The sequence below is a fragment of the Elephas maximus genome, chromosome 5 (assembly GCF_024166365.1).
Source record: "Elephas maximus indicus isolate mEleMax1 chromosome 5, mEleMax1 primary haplotype, whole genome shotgun sequence".
NCBI classification, from domain to species: Eukaryota; Metazoa; Chordata; class Mammalia; order Proboscidea; family Elephantidae; genus Elephas; species Elephas maximus.
The window spans coordinates 84,740,554-84,763,521 of NC_064823.1; the positions used below are offsets into that span (position 1 = coordinate 84,740,554).

The following is a 22,968-nucleotide window of genomic DNA, read 5'->3' on the forward strand; positions in this document are numbered from 1 at the left end:
TAGTTGAAATTTGGCTTCATCTTAGTGACTTTTCATTAGTTCAACAGCTTACGACTCACAGTGAAAACAGAATGTTAATTAAATAACTTGAATTTTAGAATATTGTGATATGTGCATTTTATTTTAGCAGTGGACAACACATGTCCTGAGAGTTATTTTGTCCCTAACTACACCCCGGTTAAAGCAATCTCACTCTGTATTTACTTTTGTATTGTTTATGAAGATGTTGGTTACAGAATTAAAATATGACTGAAGATTTTCTGTGAAGTTTGAAACTGAGACTAAGGGATCATATTATGTCCCAAATTAATGCCTTTATGGAGAAATAGGAGGAATTGAATTTTGGTTCACTCAAAATAGAAGTGAATTCTCAAGGGGTTTAAGAGTTGCGTTGAAGCAACGGTGGCCTTGGGAAGATATGTATGTGTTTGCAAAGATTGCCTCCCTTGTTATACTTGGTTTGTTGGGACATGGTGCCTAATCCCCACTCATTTCTCACCCTATCCCTGAGCTTTACCCCATTTCTCACCCTCATATGTACCAGTGAGGCTAGAAGGCGATTGCAGCCCAGGATAGCAGCATGAGCAAAGTCAGGGAGGCCTGAAATAGCCTGGTGTATTGATGGAACTTGGAGTTGTTTAAATGAGGATGGAGCAGAGAGTAGGGTGAATGTGTTGACTGTGACCAGTCTGTGGAGGGGACCAGGGCCAGATCAGCTTTTTAAAAAATTATCCAATTAATTTGTAAATAAGATTACCTCATCCTCCCTAATCCCCACAACTTCATGTGGAGGCCAGAATTGGGATGAAGAATAGAGAAAAGGGGAATAGAGAAAGGTTTTCTATTTTGTACATTATTTGATACTATAATATCCACAGAAATTGATACAATTGTTGAAATATCTTCTTATATTTGAGAAGTGTTCATCTGGTGTTTACTATAGAGGTTCATTTGTTTATCATTCATTTACTCACCAAATGTTTATTGAGTGTCTACTATGTGCTTAGTATGTAGTTTCAAGACATAAGAGAGGAAATCCAGGATGAGACATACTGCAGTAACATGTCTTTGATAGCCTCCATCAAAGGCACAAATGAACTCTTCTGGAGAAAAAAACAATATTTAGGATATAAAGTGCCAATAGTTCAGAGCTGTGGGTAAAGCATTTTAAAAAACAACACTTAACGATGAATTTAAATTTATAATAAACCCTATTTTTCGTAATTATGTCATCTTACACCCTGAGAAATAAAGTTTTCATTAATTTGAAACTTAGGTGTATTAAAAGAATAAATTAGCTGATTAAGTGATTGCAAATGTTATGCTCCTGGTTGGATTTGCATGTAACAACTCCATTATGTAGGAAAACCCAGCCTAGAAGGACTTATAAAAATAAAGTTGTTTTTCATTCTTATTTTGTACAGAGCAAGGTTATGAGACATATTTGTACAAAACAGGACTCCATCTCAAGTGAAGTCAAAGAGTGCTGTCAAAAGAAAATGCTAGAGTGTGGTGAGTGCATAATTAACTCAGAAAATGATGAGAAGCCAAAGGACTTATCTCTAAGAGAAGCAAAAATTACTGACAGCGAAGGTGTGTGTCAACACCGAGATGCTGACCAAGAGAACTTCATGTCTGAGTAATGTTCACTATGTTGAAATTAATAAGGCAAACAGAAAGAAACATGATATTTAGCCTATTTTGGCTAATTTAGCTGGAGGGAACATGGAACCATTTAAATCATTGGGTATCATATAATTTTTAAAAAACGTGAAAAATAGATTATAGTATTCTATGTAATTTTCAGCAAAGGCATCTGTATCGTTGTAGTGATGACTAACATTTATTGAGTATTTGATATGTGCCAGGAAAAAGGTTAAGTGCTTTATATGGATTATCTATTTTAATTCTCAAAACAATCATTTAAAACAGGTACAATTTTCCTTAGTTTTTCTGATGAGGAAACTGAGGAGCAAAGAAGTGACTTTTTCAAGGTATACAGCTAAAAAATGGTAGAGTAAGGTTTTGACTCTAGGAGGCCTGGCCCAAGAAGCTACAGGCTTAAGCCCCCTTCTGTACTACCCTATAAATGTTGAGGAAAAGAGTAGAGGGCTTGGATCCAGGAGAGCTAGGTTTGAGTTCTGGTTGAGTCACTGGGATAAATTAACATCTCTGTGCTCCAGTTCATCATATACAAACATTCACATAAGAATATTCATTTATTCAAGGTTTATTGAGAATGAAATATATTCCAAAAACTTTACTAGGTTATACAGGGTTTCGATCACCAGGAAGCTTTCATATATCTTGAATGAGATGTGGGGAGAGACAGACTTATAAATAAAGAAGTGTAAAAATGGCTCTTTTGGTTCTGACAGCACTGCGTGCTTGGTGTTGTGGGGACAGAGGAGGAAGTGGTCTATTGTACCTGAAGCCCTAGAAATTCTTAATTAGGGAGGTGGTAGTTGAAGAATTTTGGTAATTTGGACAGAATCGACTCAATGGCAACGGGTTTCAGATAATTTTGACGGGAGCAGAGATGGATAGAAGTGTGAAACTGCTTGGCATGTATATGGTACTGATCACGCAGCCATGCTAAGTAACAAGATGCCACAAAAAGGTTTTCTATTGAAGAATGAGGAAGGGCAAAATCAGTTTAGTTTTGTTACAAACTTCATCTGAAAGGAATCTAATTTGGGGCTTAGGTGACTGTGTAGTTAGTTTTCACATTCAGTGAGATGGGAAGTACAGGTTAAGAGGCAGGTTTTGTGGGAAAGATTATGTTTGGTTCTGAGCATGTTGACTTTGAGGTGCTTGTAGAGGTAGAGTTACTTACTAGTTGAGAATATCAGGAGGCAATTTTATATGTGGACCTGGAACTCTGGAAAGAGGTTTGGGTTGAAGATAGAGGTTATAACAGCTAATGTTTATTGAATACAGGCAGTCCCACGGTTACGAAGGAGATTCATTCCTAAGTGTGTCTTTAAATCCAGTTTTTAGGTGAGTTGCAACAGGTGTATGTGGTTCTTATTTACCCCTTACTTTAGCGCAAGAGGAAACCCTGGTGATGTAGTGGTTAAGTGGTATAGCTGCTAACCAAAGTGTCGGCAGTTCAAATCCTCCAGGCACTCCTTGGAAACTCTATGGGGCAATTCTACTCTGTCCTATAGGGTCTCTATGAGTCGGAATCGACTCAATGGCACTGGGTTTGGTTTTTGGGGTTTTTAGCACAAGAAAAGGCTCAAAGCCTTTTCAATGACTTAAAAGCTACACATGCAGCAAGTGAAAGTGATAGTGATGAAGAGTTTGTTGCAAAGGATTGGTTCAGTCTTTCAAAGTGAAAGCAAATTTACATAACATTAAAGGGCAAGCAGGAGTTGTCCACCCCCATTTTTCTGTCAGTTTGTTGTATTGTGGGGGCTTGCGTGTTGCTGTGATGCTGCAAGCTATGCCACCGGTATTCAAATACCAGCGGGGTCACTCATGGTGGACAGATTTCAGCTGAGCTTCCAGACTAAGACTAGGAAAAAGGACCCGGTAGTCTTTTTTTCTTTGGTCTACTTCTGAAAAGATTTAGCCAGTGAAAACCTTACGAATAGCAGCAGAACACTGTCTGATAAAGTGCTGGAAGATGAGCCCCTCAGGTTGGAAGGCACTCAAGAGACGACTGGGGAAGAGCTGCCTCCTTAGAGTCTACCTTAATGACATGGGTGGAGGCAAGCTTTCAGAACCTTCACTTGCTGATGTGGCAACGAGAAGAAACAGCTGCAAACATCCATTAATAATCAGAATGTGGAATGTACTAAGTATGAATCTAGGAAAATTAGAAGTCATCAGAAATGAAGTGGAATGCATAAACATTGATATCCTAGACATGAGTGAGCTGAAATGAACTGGTATTGGCCATTTTGATTCGGACAATCATATGGACTACTATGCCAGGAACAATAACCTGAAGAGGAATGGCGTTGCATTCATGGTCAAAAAGAACATTTCAAGATCTGTCCTGAAGTACAATGCTGTCAGTGATAGAATAATATCCATACACCTACAAGGAAGATCAGTTAATACAACTATTATTCAAATTTATACAAACCACTGAGGCCAAAGATAAAAAAAAAATTGATTTTTACCAACTTCTGCAGTTTGAAATTGATCAAACATATAATCAGGATGCATTGATAGTTACTGGAGATTGAAATGTGAAAGTTAGAAACAAAGAAGAATGACTGCTTGTTAGAAAATATGACCTTGGTAGTAGAAAGAATGCCGAAGATCAAATGATAGAATTTTGCAAGACCGATGACTTCTTCATTTCAAATACCCTTTTTCACCAACATAAATGGTGACTATACGTGTGAAACTCTCCAGATGGAATACACAGGAACCAAATTGACTACATCTGTTGGAAGAGATGATGGAAAAGCTCAATATTATCAGTCAGAACAAGGCTGGGACCGACTGCAGAACAGACCATCAATTGCTCATATGCAAGTTCAAGTTGAAACTGAAGAAAATTAGAACAAGTCAAGGAGAGCCAAAGTACGAACTTGAGTATATCCCACCTGAATTTAGAGACCATCTCAAGAATAGATTTGACACGTTGAACACTAATGACCAAAGCCCAGATGAGTTGTGGAATGACATCAAGGACATCATACATGAAGAAAGCAAGAGGTCACTAAAAAGACAGGAAAGAAAGAAAAGAACAAAATGGATGTCAGAAGAGACTCTGAAACTTGCTGTTGAACATTGAGTAGCTGAAGTGGAAGGAAAAAAATGATGAGGTAAAAGAGTTGAACAGAAGATTTCAAAGAGCAGCTCAAGAAGACTAAGTATTATAATGACATGTAAAGACCTGGAGATGGAAAACCAAAAGGGAAGAATATGCTCTTCATTTGTTAAGGTGAAAGAACTGAAGAAAAAATTCAAGCCTCGAATTGCAATATTGAAGGATTCTACGAGGAAAATATTGAACGACTCAGGAAGCATCAAAAGAAGATGGAAGGAACACGCAGAGTCACTATACCAAAAAGAATTGGCCGACATTCAACCATTTCAGGAGATACCATATAAGCAGGAACCTATGGCACTGAAGGAGGAAGTCCTAGCTGCACTGAAGGCACTGGCAAAACACAAGGCTACAGGAATTGCCGGAATACCAACTGAGATGTTTCAACAAACAGATGCAGATCTAGAAGCACTCAGTCATCTATGCCAAGAAATTTGGAATACAGCTACCTGGCCAACCAACTGGAAGAGATCTATATTTATGTCTATTCCCAAGAAAGGTGATCCAACCAAATGTGGAAATCTTTGAGCAATATCATTAATATCACACACAAGTAAAATTTTGTTGAAGATCATTCGAAAGTAGCTTCAGCAGTATATTGACAGGGAACTGCCAGAAATTCCAGCTGGATTCAGAAGAGGATATGGAACCAGGGATATCATTGCTGATGTTAGATGGATCCTGGCTGAAATCAACGAATACTAGAAAGATGTTTACCTGTGTCTTATTGACTATGCAAGGGCATTCGACTGTGTGGATCATAACAAATTATGGATAATATTGCGAAGAATGGGAATTCCAGAACACTTAATTATGCTCATGAGGAACCTGTACATAGATCAAGAGACAGTTGTTCGGACAGAACAAGGGGATACTGATTGGTTTAAAGTCAGGAGAGGTGTGTGTCAGGATTGTATCCTTTCACCATACCTATTCAATCTGTATGCTGAGCTACTAATCTGAGAAGGTGGACCATATGAAGAAGAAAGGGGCATCAGGATTGGAGAGAGACTTATCAACAATTTGGGTTATGCAGATGACACAACCTTGCTGAAAGTGAAGAGGACTTGAAGCACTTACTAATGAAGATCAAAGACCACACCCCTCAGTATATGGATTATACCTCAACATAAAGAAAACAAAAACACAACTGAACCAATAAGCAATATCATGATAAATGGGGAAAAGATTGAAATTGTCAAGGATTTCATTTTACTTGGATCCACAATCAACACCCATGGAAGTAAAAACAGTCAAGAAATCAAAAGATGCATTGTATTGTGCAAATCTGCTTCAAAAGACCTCTTTAAAGTGTTGAAAAGCAAAGATGTCACCTTGAAGACTAAGGTGCGCTTGACCCAAGCCATGGAGTTTTCAGTCATACCCTATGCATGTGAAAGGTAGACGATGAATATGGAAGAATGAAGAATTGGTACCTTTGAATTGTGGTGTTGGAGAAAAATATTGAATACACGATAGACTACCAGAAGAACGAAGAATTCTGCTTGGAAGAAGTACAACCAGAATGCTCCTTAGAAGCAAGGATGGCGAGACTTTGGCTCACATACTTCAGACATGTTGTCAGTAGCGATCAATCCCTGGAGAAGGACATCATGCTTGGTAAAGTAGACGGTCAGCAAAAAAGAGGAAGACCCTCAATATTCTTCTCCTGCTGCTATACATAATGTTTTCACTGGCCAATTTTTTTTTTTTTTTTAAAGTAGATTGCCAGGTACTTCCTAGTCTGACTTGGTCTGGAAACTCCGCTGAAACCTGCCCACCATGGATGACTCTGCTATTATTTGAAATACTGGCTGCAAAGCTTCCAGCATCACAGCAACATGCAAGCCACCACAGTATGACAAGCTGACAGATGAGTGGTGGACCAAAGCATAGGAGGAACTTAACATTTCAAAGCAGGTTTCTTATTAGCAGATCTGACTATACTGAAAGATAGCAGGGTTTGCTGTTTTGCTTGTTCTCTAATATATAAAATATCTTATGCATAATAGGTTTCTTTATGAATACTCAAGGAGACATCAAGACCTGTCTACACCAGAGGTTTTAAGAATTGGTGAAGCATATGAGAATCTCCTGGGAGATTGCTGCAAAACAGAAAACCCTCCAGATTATTATGGCCACATGGTAGGTTATGTTACTGCAGGTTCAGAGAGTTAAAACAAAACAAAACAAAATGAAGCTTAAAAGTTGACATCAAAGTTTTACTCTAGGCTAGCGGGTAGAAATTGTGACTGACCAATTGGAGTTCACTTTAAATTCTTGTTGGCTGATCATCGGGAAGACCGCCATCATCAGTTTGGGTTATGCCTAGTGTTTTAGACTATGAATCCAGTGTGTTGATTCACAAATTTCTTCCGATTAAACATTTTGTATTTACATTTTTATTTATGTAGGCTTGTCTTAGTTATCTAGTGCTGCTATAACAGAAATACCAGAGTTAGGTGGCTTTAACAAATAGAAATTTATACTCTCACAATTTAGGAGGCTAGAAGTCTGAATTCAGGGTGCTAGCTCTAGGAGACAGCTTTCTCTCTCTGTCAGCTCAGAGGAAGGTCCTTGTCTCTTTGAGCTTCAGCTCTTGGACGATCTTCATGTAGCTTGACATCTCTCTTTCCCCATCCCTGCTTCTCTTCTTTGCTTTTTTAATCTTTTGTATATATCAAAAGAGATTGACTCAAAATACACCCTAACCCTGCCTCACCACATAATAAACATAACCTAATCCTCATTCAAATAACCTAATCCTGCTTTATTAACATGAAAACACAACCCATTCATAAATGGGATTATAACTACAGGCAGAGGTTAGGATTTGCAACACATCACAAAATGGAGGAAAATTACACCTGATCACAAAATGGAGGACAACCACACAATACTGGTAATCATGACCTAGCCAAATTGACACCTATTTTGGGGGGATGCAATTCAATCCTTGACAACTCTGTATGTTATTTAGCCATTTTGGAGTTTTATATGGTAGTAAAATAATTAAATGATTATTACAGATGAATAGAAAGTACCAAATATTCCAACAAATAAAAATAAAAACTTTCTGATTCTATCGTTGAGAAATAGATATGGCTAACATTTTCATTCATTTTTTTCTGTTCCTGTAAATATACATACATGTTTTTTCAAAGTAAAATCAGGGTAATACTTTCTGAAGAAATGTTCGGAATTATTTAGTATCAGAAAAAAATTGTCATTAAATGGACTTCAAAATTTATTTTAAATGACTATGTGATATCTCATCACAAAAAAACCAAACCAAACCCAGTGCTGTCGAGTCGATTCTAACTCATAGCGACCCTATAGGACAGAGTAGAACTGCTCCATGGAGTTTCCAAGGAGTGCCTGGCAGATTCAAACTGCCGACCCTTTGGTTAGCAGCCATAGCACTTAACCACTACGCCACCAGGGTTTCCAATCTCATCATAGTGATATAAAAGTAATTTATTTTACTGATCTCTTACTGAGGGCAGTGATTTAGAGCTAAAGGGTGATCACGCCCATATTTGGCAGGTGACAAGATGAAGTAATGGGCAAAGGTTGCTTCCTTATCTCTCACTGAGGCATTGCTGGGGGTGGGATGAAAAACATATTCCAGCCACCCCAATTTGGAAGTCTGAACGTATTTTCTAACAGAGTTTGCCTTACTTAGTGTTATGCATTAAATTACGTGTTCGTGAGGCAGGACTCAATCTACAAGATTGAATTGTGTCTTGAGGCAATCTCTATTGAGATATAAAAGAAGTGAGCAGAGAGACAGGGGGACCTCATACCACCAAGAAAGCAGTGTTGGGAGCAGAGCGCGTCCTTTGGACCCAGCCTCCCTGCGTGGAGAAGCTCCTAGTCTGGGGGAATATTGATGAGAAGGCTGACAGGAAGAGAAAGGCTTCCCCTGGAGCTGATACCCTGAATTTGGACTTCTAGCCTACTTTACTGTGAGGAAATAAACTTGTCTTTGTTAAAGCCATCCACCTGTGGTATTTCTGTTTTAGCAGCACTAGATAACTAAGACACAAAGTATTTTGGACATTTTGAACACTTAGATTGTTTTTAGTTTTGTAAGCAACCCTGAGATAAGTATCTTATTTTAGTCATCTTCATTGATATTTCTATTTTCTTAGGATAGATTATCAGAATGGAAACTATTGGATTAAAATATATAGACTTCTAAAAAAATTTGACACATATTGCCCAGTTACTTTCTAGAGTGATTTTACCACAACAGTGCTTTAGAGTGTTCATTTCATATCCACCTTCACCGACATTGCACATAGAAATTAATTTTGCTAGATTTATATGTTGAAAACAAAAACCCTCTTTTGTCTTAAGCAAGCATTTTTTTTAATGAAATTAAATTTTTCCCATATGATTTGCAAATTTTCTATGAACGAGTTGTTCATATTCATTACCCACTTTCCTATTAAAATTAGTATTTTTTAAATATCAATTCATATGTACTCCTATATCAATATCAATTCAATAGGAATAAATAATTCCTCATTCCTGATTTGTTTCTCTTTGATATGTGTTGCTTTTGCTTTATTTTAAAATTTTCTTCCATTTGTCATGAAAATCATTTCCATACCAGCTTAAAAAAAAAAACCGCTGCTGCAGCTTATCACCATTCAAATTTAGGCAATGGAGTAAGAAGATTTGAGTTTCAGTTCCCACTCTGACACTGTCCCTAACAAGGTGGTCTGTGTCTTTTTAAATGAATCATATTGCTAGAAAAAAAAATTTTTTTACACTGAGAAACAACTTGTCCAACAATCCGTCCACTGGTATGTAGTTCTCTTAATAGATGTCAATTTTATGTTACATGAGAGAAAATTCATCAAATATTTAAAGATAACTATTGGAGGTTTTCAGCTCTTATTCTAAACAAGGAAAAAGAAGGTATAAAATAAAGACAAAAATGATTAAAAATGCTCTGTCACAATATTTATTAGTTGGGTCATTCTGGGCAAATCACTTAACTTCACAAGACCCCTTTCCTTTACTTAAAAATGGAGATAATAACTGCTATGGCTACTTTAGAGTGAGAATCCCATGTGATAACACTTGAATCATGCTTTGTAAACTGGAAAACTCTAGACAAAAGTACAAGATAATGATAAGGATGAAAAATTTGGACTTTGAATTTAAGCAAAAACCAAATTCTTACACACATATGTAAAAAAGTATCCTCAATTTAGTGGATAATGTATGATAATGACCACTTGAAAATATTGTATAAATAATGGTATTTGACAAGTCAAAATGAAGATTATGATTAAATTTGAGATAAAATGATCATAAACATGATTGTTCTTATTTTCAGGAAGAAAAATTCAATTAGAAAACTGAGAAAAGCCTCAAGATGGTTCAACAAGAGTGTGAACGTTTTCAGAATTTGGAGAAGGATGACTTGAAATACCAGTAGGTTGTCTACAAAAGCAGGTTAACACCTGTGACCAGGGTAACATAATGTCCCACCTAGAGTAAAGAATTTAGCCCAGTCATGGCCAATTTATAAACTCTGGCCAATTTACAAATAGGCAAATGCACTTTGAGCTGTCACATCGACCCTTCACCAGAAATGAGGCTCAAACTAAAGGTAATGCAACTGAGACAGAAATGAGGCTAAGATTCTGAACAAATTGTTTCTCTATTGCTTTATTTTGTTTGGAATTCCCTTTCTTACTGCCAATTGCAGTCAGCCCTCCCTGGATTCTGCCACCTTTGGGATGAATGGAACAAACTGCAGGTTGTCACAGGTTCCTGGGAGAGAGAGTTGGTCAGGACTTTTGTCCATTTTAGCAGTGGTCCATTTTAGCAGTTGGTAGAAGTAATTCCACCGTTACTCATAAGGTTTTAGCTAGCTAATGCTTTTCAGAAGTAGACTGCCGGGTCCTTCTTCCTAGTCTGTCTTAGTCTGGAAGCTCAGCAGAAACCTGTCCTCCATGGGTGACCCTGCTGGTATCTGAATACCAGTGGCATAGCTTCCGGCATCACAGCAACACGCAAGCCCCCACAGCACGACAAACTGACAGACACGTGTAAGCTGAACAATGAATAAGGAAGACCGAAGAACAGTTGACGCCTTTGAATTGTGGTGTTGGTGAAGAATATTGAATACACCACGGACTGCCAAAAGAACGAACAAAAATCTGTCTTAGTAGAAGTGCGGCCAGAATGCTCCTTAGAGGCAAGAATGGCGAGACTGTGTCTTACATACTTTGGACATGTTGTCAGGAGGGATCAGTCCCTGGAGAAGGACATCATGCTTGGCAGAGTACAGGGTCGGGGAAAAGAGGAAGACCCTCAACGAGGTGTATTGACACAGTGGATGCAACAATGAGCTCAAGTATAACAACAATTGTAAGGATGGCTCGGGACCGGGCAGTGTTTCATTCTGTTGTGCATAGGGTCGCTATGAGTTGGAACCAACTCGACGGCACCTAACAACAACAACAACAGAAATAACTCTGGATTTGCTTAAAACTTGCATATTCATTAGTGCTCTTGTGAGCACTGATGAATAATGTGCAGTTCGACTTTACTTAATTAATTGTCATTCTAATGTAGTGTTTGATAAACCCAAACATCTTTAAATCCAGACATAAAGGCAGTTTAAAAAATATGCTTTCACAGTTTCTGCAGTCTGGCTATTAGCTGAGAATTCAAACAGTCCACGAAAAAGCTTAATTTCCTTCTCAGATTATCCTTTTCCAACATGTTGTTGTTGTTAGGTGCTATTGAATCAGTTCTGGTTCATAGTGACCCTATGTACAACAGAAAGAAACACTGCCTAGTCCTGCGCCATCCTCACAATGCTTGCTATGTTTGAGCCCATTGTTGTAGCTACTGTGTCAGTCCATCTCATTGAGGGCCTTCCTCTTTTTTGCTGACCTTCTACTTTACCAAGCATGATGTCCTTCTCCAGGGACTGGTCCTTCCTGATAATATGTCCAAAGTACATAAGACGAAGTCTCTCCATCCTCTCTTCTAAGGAGCATTCTGCCTATACTTATTCCAAGACAGATTTATTTGTTCTTCTGGCAGTCCATGGTATATTCATTATTCTTTGCCAACACCAATTATGGTTCTCCTTTTGTCTTCCTTATTTGTCATCCAACTTCTGCATACTTAGAAGATGATTGAAAATACCATGGCTTGGTCAGTGCACCTTAGCCCTCAAAGTGATGTCATTGCTTTTTAATACTTTAAAGAGACCTTTTACAGCAGACTTGCCTAATGCAATACGTCATTTGATTTCTTGACCGCTGCTTCCATGGATGTTGATTGTGGACCCAAGTAAAATGAAATCCCTTACAATTTCAATATTTCTCCATTCATCATGGTGTTGCTTATTGGTTCAGTTGTGAGGATTTTCATTTTCTTTATGTTGAGGTGTAATCCATACTATAGGCTATAGTCTTTCATCTTTATAATTAATTTCTTCAAGTCCTCTTCACTTTCAGCAAGCAAGATTGTGTCATCTGAAATATTGCAGGTTGTTAATGAATCTTCCTTTAACCCTAATGCTACATTCTTCTTCATATAGTCCAGTTTCTTGGATCATTTGCTCAGCATACAGACTGATTTTAAACCACGCAGTATCCCCTAGTTCTGTTTGAACAACTGCTTCTTGGCCTCTGTACAGAGTCTGCATGAGCACAATTAAGTGTTCTGGACATGAATTAAGTCTTTACAGCATAAATGTATGAAATTATCCTTTTAAATATATACTCACTATGCAAGGATTTCAAGCAGGGTTTTACAGAGTAGCCAATGTATTTATTGCCGGTGAGTTCCTGTACTCACAGGTGAGAGAGGACAGGCAACATGAAAGCTTCTGAGATTATCGTGAGATTAGAGAAGAAGTCAAATTACAGAGATGTAGGAGACATGGTACAGGAAAATGGGAAGTGAAGAGGCATTTAGTTCTCTACCATTTTAACAACAGAGCTGAGGTTCGCTTCGAACTTACACTGGCTGCCTCGAACCTTGAAAAGTTTGGGTTTCAAGTTTAGAGAAGGGTACTGGGTATATTCTTTCATGCAAAACTACAGACAGATGTTCTTTCAGCTACCTTGTCAGACTCACAAAAATGGCCCCCCAGCTCTCCACCAAAGAACTGACCTCTCTCAGCAAGGAAATTGTGGCAGCTTTGGCCATATGCTGTCCCCATAGTGAACAGTTTGTCTGGGTTTACAATTTGGTGAGCATATCCTGTGTGAGCACTGTCTTAAAAAAAAAAAAGAATATTTGCACTCATTGGTTTATAGGGATTATCTATGTTCATCTTCCTTTCCTTCTCCCTATCCCTCTTTCTCTCTTCATTGTTTTCAACATTATCAAACAAAGAACATCAAGTTTTCCTTTTGGCTCGCTGTATCAAAACCCTAAGAGGCGAAAAAAAAAAGTCTTAAGTGTTTTCTTGGGGATGATGAAACCATTGGTCTCACTGATTATTTATGTTAGAAGTGACTTGTTAAGGAAGATGATATAGGAATCCCAACATAGTTCCAGAATGATAATAGGAAACATTATAATTTTAAGTAATGTTACAAACCCTTCCTCTTCCCTTGCCCAACCCAACCCAGTGCCGTCGCCAGGGAGGTAAAATTGTAGCTTTCAGCACCATCTAGTGTTGAGTGTATCTCTTTAAGGTTTGGCTGGAGAGTGCAGTGGGGACATCCCAGGAGGAGAATAAACCCAAGAGCCACAGTGTGTTGGTGACACTTGCAGGTGACCGTTTGCAGCTCTCTGATCATAATTACAAGTTTATGTCTATGTTAACAAGAAATTAATCTGTAGGCCTTTAAATTGATATGTTTTGAATTTTTGTCATAATGCCATTTAGGACACCAGTTCTTAATTTACTTAGTACATAGTGTAGCATTATGAGTGCATGTGATTTTTTGGGTAAAGCTAACAAGGATCTGGGAACAATCTAACTACTATTTCAAAACTCCAGTCAAGTCTTAAAATCATATCTGAGTTCTAACTCTTATTGGTACAGGCGGATTTAGTTCTTGGAGAATTATGTGGAGTAAATAAAAATCAAACCATCAACCCTGCCATGGACCAGTGTTTCAAATCAAGCTTTGCCTTCAGAAGGCATTTCTTTTGAGGATCTGAAACCTGATGAAACATATGTGCCATCATCGGCCTCTAAATGTTTATTCACCTTTCACACAGACTTGTGTCAGGGTCAAAATGGAGCATTCCAGAGAAAGAAAGGTACATTCTCTTCCATTCATCTTTTTCTTCAGTCTGAAGACAAACCATGCATTAGTGAGGTTTATTGTAGTAGATACATACAATTAGTGTCAGAACCCTGTTCCTTCCTTCAAAATGTCCAGTCCCTACAATTGAGAAAAACACTAGAGAATATTTATTGCCATTGTTTACAAATAAAATCCTAGCTTGTCTTTTCGTTTGCTAAAAACTTGGAGGGTCCACTAGACTGCAGTTTGGAAAGGTGAATTAGGCAGCCAGATAAAAGACTCACAGGCAGGTTCATTATCAATCAGATTTTCTGTAGAGAATGATGTAGGTGTTTACCTTGAGAATCTCCCTTATGTTTGAAAAAAGGAACAGGAATTTTGCTTTTGTTCTCTCAGGCAATGCTATAATTGCCAATAAATAAGACCTTTTTTTTTTTTTTTTTTTTTATGGATTTAGGCAGTGTCTGTACCAAGTGGAGTGGAAACAACATTCAGCTACTGATGAATGGGGATTGGAGGTTGTTTTGAATCTGAATTTTCTAGATAGATCAAATGTACTCAAATATTCTATAATAATGTGCATAAATATAAGTTCACATTTTTTATACCATATGCCTGTGTTTACATAACCCTACAAAGGATGTTACCATGGACTCTATCCCATACTTTGAAAGGAAAGATTCAGGAGACGCTTTCAAATTGTAATATTTTAACTCTTTACACGCACCCAATTTGAGACCCCCGAGACATGTGATTCTGTGAAAAGCACTTTGGAGGAACTTTGGAAACCATTTGTTAATTGATTCTGTTTGATGATATCTGTGGCCTACAGGTTTCTTGTTGAATTAGTGAAGCTGAAGCCTCAACATACAGATGAGGAGCTGCGGTCACTGCTTACAGATTTCACTAATGTGGTGGAGAAGTGCTGCAAAGCAGAGGGGCCTGAAGCCTGATTCAATGAAGAGGTAGTTATATTTCTTTTCCATTGAAACTCAATTGGAGCTCATGGTAAAATAAAATGAAATAGAACTCCCTGTCAGACCCTGCTTCCTCCCTACGATGTCTACAAAGCCTATTTCTGAGAGCAGGGTTACTACATAACTAGGATACAGACATGTCTCTGGTAGAATGTCTCCTTGGTAAGGATGTGGTATAGGAAAAGATGTCCACAAGACCTGAGTTCTATTCCCAAAAATCTTGGTCATGTAACTTAAACTGAACTACTATGCACTCTGTATAAATGAGGATGATAATTATTAACCCTCAATTGCAGCATTTATCCTTCTCTTCTTTTTTTGAATCACCCAGTATCTTATCAAGCATATCCTCAAACTGACTTGTAAAGGAAATCATAATCAGCTACAAAGGGGGAGAAATCATGAACTGAAGTACTTAAGGGCGGCTGTTTCACCTCCCTGAGCCTTGTCCCCACATCCCTCAGTTGAGAATACATGTGTGTGAAGTGAGGGAGTGGAAAGTAAGGGTAGCAGGGAGAGGAGAAGGAAAAATGTTCCCTGCTGGTTCTCACTCTAGTAACTGGAATCTGTAGCTGTGGTGATCCAAGGATCCTGAGTTACTTCTGAATGTCAGCCCCAAGGTTGATCTGAATGGCTTCTTGGGATGCCTATTCATTGTTTTCCAACTTTCCTTTCTTGTGGTTTCTTTCCTAGTAACACCCTCTGCACTACCAAAATCACTCAAAATTCACACACGCACACACACACACACGCAGTCACTTCATGAACACTCACGTGCACAATCATACACACGCACTTCGTGAACACTCATGCACACACACGTCACAAACACATGAACACACACCCAAATCTTTCATTCTGGTTGAGAGCCCCCTACTTTCCTGAGTGGTGCTTAATATATGGAAATTTTCTTGAACAAATTACACCTACTCCTCACTTACAGATTATCTCATTACACAACATTTCACATTTATGCCAGTAGTAAAAAATCTGCTATCCTACTATTTTGCACATTAACGATGTACATCTGGCAGTAATGAACACTGAGGTACAAGCTTAGAATAACGCTGGCTGTGATGGTTAGGGTTATGTGTCAGCTTGGGTGGACCATGATTCTTGGTGGTGTGGCAATTATGTAATGATGTAATTTGGCAGTTACGTAATGGTGTAGTCATCTTTCATTTTGTGATTCGGATGTGGTCATCCTCTATTTTCACATAATGCAGATTTTTGCATATTGACATGGTCTTTGGAACCTAACTATGTCAATAAGTGAGGAATGAGTATATTAGTTCTTTAAAAATATGATTTAATTTAATTAGGGGTCAATAGTTTCTTGACAGCACCTAACAACAACACAGTTCCTACCTTCCATTTACCTAAGTGTGTACATGGAGGTCATGTAAAGGCAAGGATGGGTTTATTGGCAGCTCACAAAAACCTTGGAGATTTGTTCTCGAGGTCACTTGAAGAGTTTTCACTATCTCCCTGTGCAATGTGAGAGTGGTTTTTCATTCCGAAAATCAGGGTAATCTGTATCTCTAAATATAAAAAATACTGTCTTAAAAATTTTTTTTTTTTTCCTGTGTGTTCTTTTCTTTCTCTTCAGGGTCCAAAATTGGAAGCCAAAAGCCAGACTATTTCACAAACATAAAGCAAAAAGCACCAAAGGTAATACCTTGTATATCAACTAAATAGCAAGTATATTTGCAGCTTATTCAGTCACCTGCCTTTTCCCCTCTCATATTTCAATGTCAATTTCTGTCCATCTCTTGTGCCTTGTAACTAGCAGGCCCCAATACTGGTCCTGGAGTGTTTCTCTGGGTATTAATTTCTCCTTAAGTGTGGCTATGCTGCATGTGTGCTTGCATTTTTCTTACTGTTTAGACAGTTTTCACAACAGCCAAAAGACACCAACTCCTCTGCCTTTCTGCTATTATACTCAGCTGTCTGGTCCAGAAAGGAGGGGCAATCACATCTCTGAATGCTGATAGAGAGAAGGGTACCTCTGTGGAGGGAGAGGTACACAGACAAGTCTCAGTAATGCTATCAAGGAGATTTGTTACTCAGTATTGCTCAGACAGAACTCAAACCAATGAATAGAACACACCTGGATTGAGTACAGAAAGACTTTTCCAATCCTAGAGATATTTGCCACCATGTGTCTGTTATTTTTTCTTACTGTAGTGGCTTGCATGTTGCTGTGATTCTGGAAGTTTTGCCACCAGTATTTCAAATACCAGCAGAGTCAGCCTTGGTGGACAGGTTTCACTGGAGCTTCCAGACTAAGACAGACTACAAAGAAGGACCTCACAGTCTTCTGTGAAAAAACTGGCCAATGAAAACCTTATGAATAGCAGCAGAACATCATCTGATATAGTGCTGGGAGATGAGCCCCTCAGGTTGGAAGGCACTCAAAATACAACTGGGGAAAAGTTACCTCCTCAGAGTAGAGTGAGCCTTAATGATGTGTATGCAGTCAAGCTGTTGGGACCTTCATTTGCTCATGTGGCACGACTCAAAATGAGAATAAATACTGCAAACATCTCTTAATAATTGGAATGTATGAAGTATGAATCCAGAAAATCTGAAAGTTGCCAAAACTTAAATTGAACACTTGAAGATCAATATCCTAGGCATAATTGATCTGAAATGGACTGGTATTGGCCATTTTGAATTGGGCAATCATATAGTCTACAATGCTGGGAATCACAAATTGAATAGGAATGGCATCTCATTCATGGTCAAAAAGGACATTTCAAGATCTATTCTGAAGTACACTGCTGTCAGTTATAGGATAATATCCATACACCTACAAGGAAGACCAGTTAATATGACTACTAGTCAAATTTATGCACCAACCACTAAGGCCAAAGATGAAGAAATAGAAGATTTTTACCAGCTTCTGCAGTCTGAAATTGATCAAACATGCAATCAAGATGCATTGATAATTACTAGTGATTGGAATGGGCAATTTGGTAACAAGAAGAATTGGTATGGAAAATATGGCCTTGGTGATAGAAATGACAATGGAGAGCACATGATAGAATTTTGCAAGACCAGGTACTTCTTTATTGCAAATACCCTTTTTTTCAACAACATAAATGGTAACTATACACGTGGACCTCACCAGGTGGAATACATAGGAATCAAATTGACTACATCTGTAGAAAGAAACAGTGGAAAAGCTCAATATCATCAGCCAGAACAAGGCCAGGGGTTGACTGTGGAACAGGCCATCAATTGCTCATATGCAAGTTCAAGTTGAAGCTGAAGAAAATTAGAACAAGTCCACGAGAGCCAAAGTACAACCTTGAGTATATCTCACCTGAATTTAGAGATCATCTTCAGAATAGATTTGACCCATTGAACACTAATGACCAAAGACCAGAAAAATTGTGGAATGACATCAAATACATCATACATGAAGAAAGCAAGACGTCATTAAAAAGACAGGAAAGAAAGAAAAGACCAAAATGGATGTCAGAAGACTCTGAAACTTGCTCTTGAATGCAGAGTAGCTAAAATGAAAGGAAGAAATAATGAAGTAAAAGAGCTGAACAGAAGATTTCAAAGGGTGGCTCGAGAAGACAAAGTAAAGAATTAATGAAATGTGCAAAGACCTGGAGGTAGTAAACCAAGAAGAAAGAACACACTTGGCATTTCTCAAACTGAAAGAACTGAAGAATAATTTCAAGCCTTGAGTTGCAATATTGAAAGATTTATGGTTGCCCAGTTTCTTCAGGGAAAAAATGATGACGTAGAAGAGCTGAACAGAAGATTTCAAAGGGCAGCTTGAGAAGACAAAGTAAAGTATTATGATGACATATGTGAAGATCTGGAGGTAGAAAACCAAAAGGGAAGAATGCACTCAGCATTTCTCAAGCTGAAAGGACTGAAAAAAAAAAAAAAAATCAAGCCTCCAGTTTCAATATTGAAGGATTCTATGGGGAAAATATTAAACAACTCAGGAAGCATCAATAGAAGATGGAAGGAATACACAGAGTCACTATTCCAAAAAGAATTGGTTGACATTCAACCATTTCAGGAAGTAATATATGATCAAGAACCAAAGGTACTGAAGGAATAAGTTCAAACTGCACTGAAGTTATTGGCAAAACACAAGTCTCCAGGAATTGATGGACTTCCAACTGAGATGTTTCAATAAACAGATGCAGTGCTGGAAGTGCTCACTAGCCTATGCCAAGAAATTTGGAAGACAGCTACCTGGCCAACTGACTAGAAAAGATCCATATTTATGCCTATTCCCAAGAAAGGTGATCCAACTGAATGCAGAAATTATCAAGCAATATCATTAATATCACACGGAAGTAAAATTAGGCTGAAGATCATTCAAAAGTGGCTTCAGCAGTATATTGACAGGGAGCTGCCAGAAATTCAAGTTGGATTTAGAAGAGGACATGGAACCAGGAATATTATTGCTTATGTCAGATGAATCCGACTGAAAGCAGAGAATACCGGAAAGATGTTTACTGGTGTTTTATTGACTATGCAAAGGCATTCAACTGTGTGGATCATAACGAATTATGGGTGACATTGCAACGAATGGGAATTCCAGAACACATAATTGTGCTCATAAGGAACCTTTACATGGATCAGGAGGCGGTTGTTCAGACAGAACAAGGAGACACTGATTGGTTTAAAGTCAGGAAAGATGTGCGTCAGGGTTGTATTCTTTCACCATACCTATTCTATCTGTATGCTGAGCAAATAATGTGAGAAGCTGGACTATATGAAGAAGAACGGGGCATCAGGATTGGAGGAAGGCTCATTAACAACCTGCATTGTGCAGATGACACAACCTTACTTGCTGAAAGTGAAGAGGTCTTGAAGCATTTACTGATGAAGATCAAAGACCACAGCCTTCAGTATGGATTACATCTCCACATAAAGAAAACAAAAATCCTCACAATTGGACCAGTAAGCAACATCATGATAAATGAAGAAAAAATTGAAGTTGTCAAGGATTTCATTTTACTTGGATCCACAATCAACACGCATGGAAGCAGCAGTCAAGAAACCAAAAGACACATTGCGTTGGGCAAATCTGCTGCAAAAGACTTCTTTGAAGTGTCCAAAAGCAAAGATGCCACCTTGAAAAATAAGGTGCACCTGACACAAGCCATTGTTTTCAATTGCCTCATATGCATGGGAAAGCTGAACAATGAATAAGGAAGACCGAAGAATTGACACCTTTGAAGTGTGGTGTTAAAGAAGAATATTGACTATACCTTGGACTGCCAAAAGAACGAACAAATCTGTCTTGGAAGAAGCACAACCAGAATGCTCCTTAGAAGCAAGGATAGTGAGACTATGTCCACATACTTTCAGTGTGTTATCAGGAGGATCAGTCCTTGGAGAAGGGACATCATGCTTGGTAGAGCAGAGGTCCGGCGAAAAAGAAGAAGACCCTCGACAATATGGATTGACACAGTGGCTAGAGCAATGGGCTCAAGCATGACAATGATTGTGAGGATGGCGCAGGACGGGGCGGTGTTTGGTTTTGTTGTGCATAGGGTTGATATGACTCAGAACCGCCTCGATGGCATCTAGCAACAACAACAACAGTTTCTTCAGAAAGCAATTTACAAAGAAGTACAAACTATTGTTAAAGAGCTGCTAGGTCTTGCAGAGAAGGGCAAGGGCCTCAAGCCACATAAGCCACCTTCACAATGCTCTCGCCAATTAGTAGGCGGATTATGTTCTGCTTTCTTCTCTTTTTTTTAACTAAATTATAACCAGAATGTGCTGTTATGAGTGGACTGGTTGATTAATTAGGCAGAGAGTTCAAAGATAATGATACGTAGATGCATCACACCCAAGATATAATCTCTGCAGTTTTAAAAACCTACATTTTATCAGTTCATTTCTGGGAGATCAGGCTCTGAAATCCAAACATTCAGTAGAATGAGTCATAATTTGAATGCCAATTTGTCTATTTAAGTTGGTTGCTCTGTCTCTGTCACTAGAACACTATTGTCTGACATTCCCTTAGAAAATTTCCAGGGAAGCTGAACTACAAATTTAATATAGTTTCTTAAAGAATGTGAAAAGAGAGAGAAGTGAATATTATTGTGGGCTCTTTTTCCCGGTCAGTAGAAAACCATGGCGAATTGTTATTATCTCATATAGTAAGTCTATCTTGTGATTAGAAAATTCAGTAAAACTAGTGTTTCTCTTGGAAAATGCTTCATAAACACTAACATATAGTCACATATTTTTTGGACCAATTATTCTCATACCAAACAATTTAAAATACCAATGAGTTGTTTTCGTCTTTATTTATAGACCTTATACTCCATCTTCCTGGGACTAAAACTTGGCTGGCTTTGACTAGACTCTGAGTAGATGTAGAAAAATAATCAGTCTCATTAGAAACACATTTTAACTGAAGCCCTTCTACCAATGGCAGGTATCACTTAATTTTATAGTGATTCTTACTGATTTCTGTTTTAGAAGATGATTTGTTTCTGCTCTTATCCTCCAAATCTGGAAATAAATGTCATTTGGGGTTTACAGTGTTCCACACATTTATTGCCATTGAAAGGTATTTGAAACTGAGTTATTACATTTCCATTTCAATATTTGACACCGAGTGTACATTGCTTGAGAGTTGAATTCTTAAAATAAGTTCCCATGGAAACCAAACTAAAAACAATTAGGAAACAGGAAACAGATTACCATCTATTTCTTGGTGGATAGTTCTCATTACAAATACCTTGATTTCTCTAGGCCCTGGACTTTCTGGTTTATACTTATTTTAATAGCCCTCAGCTGTATGAAAATAAAGTAAGTAGTTGAGAGAAGAGGCAAATGATAAATCTATTTGGTGGAGGTCTATTATGTAGGAATTTAGAATGAAAACCCAAAAGTCTTTTGCTCAAAAAGCCTATGAGGCTTACTGGGTCTACAATGTAGTAGTATGAACTCAGTTGTCTTAACTTTCCTGTGGTAAGGAATGTGGACTGCAGATACTTCCCCTTTAAGCTATGTTTTCCTCCTAAAGGCGATTACCTTCCTAGGGCATGTTCATAGCAACCAAGGAATGGCTGACAAATATGTGTTTTCTGACTGTTGCAATAAAAATAGCACAGCAAGGCACAAGTGCTTCCTGTCACATAAAAAAGGTGCAGGTTGCAGAGATATATTTCAAATTCCAAATCCTGAGATCTGTGAGATGGACAAAGAGAATCGAGTGTCAGTGAAGTACAGGTAAGCCATTTCTCCTTGTCATTGTTGTTGAGGAATAGTGCTTTCCAGTTTTGAAGACATCTTATTTATATAGGAGCCTCTGAGAAAACAATGCTTTTGAGATGGGATTTAAGTGAAAATTTGGGCCAAAATATGTTATTTTTTCCTTCAGAATGACAGTTACCATCTTATTGACCAGTGGGGCATGGGAATATCTGTGCCACAAGACGGATTTAGGAATGGCCAGGACCTGTAAAGGGATCCATCTCCTTAAGGGTTAGATTAGGCAAATGAGTAGCAAATGATGTTGAAAGGTAGAGTCAAGTGGGCAAAGCATGATAGACAGAGTACTGTGGACAGATAGCAGGTAATAGTTCAGGCAAGGGGCTGGCATTGGGGTGGTTCATCAAGGGATAGCAAGGAGGGTATCTGATAAGCATGGAGATTGTCATTGAGAACCTAGAAACCAGCAATACTTGTAGATCAGATAGAGTCGTGTTTCATCTCAAAAACCCTGATTCTGTAATTCCCACCTAGAGTGGATAGAACTACAGTGAATGTGTAGCTGAGCTCACATTTTGGTTTCGCCGTTGGCTTAACAGAAGGCTGTCAATTGAGAGATTGTAGACATGAAACTCTAGACTAGAGTTGAGTGAGGAGACAAGGTGACTTGTCGCTGAGTCACCTAAACTCCTTTATTTCACCCATATGGGGCAGAATTGCCCAGAGATTGTTGAGC

At 38.3% G+C, this 22,968-nt stretch overlaps 1 pseudogene; it reads left to right on the forward strand.

The window, feature by feature from the left end:
* The window catches only part of LOC126076717 (afamin-like), a 35,852-nt pseudogene extending 13,367 nt beyond the window's left edge, over positions 1 to 22,485 (forward strand).
* The last annotated feature ends 483 nt before the right edge of the window (positions 22,486 to 22,968 follow it).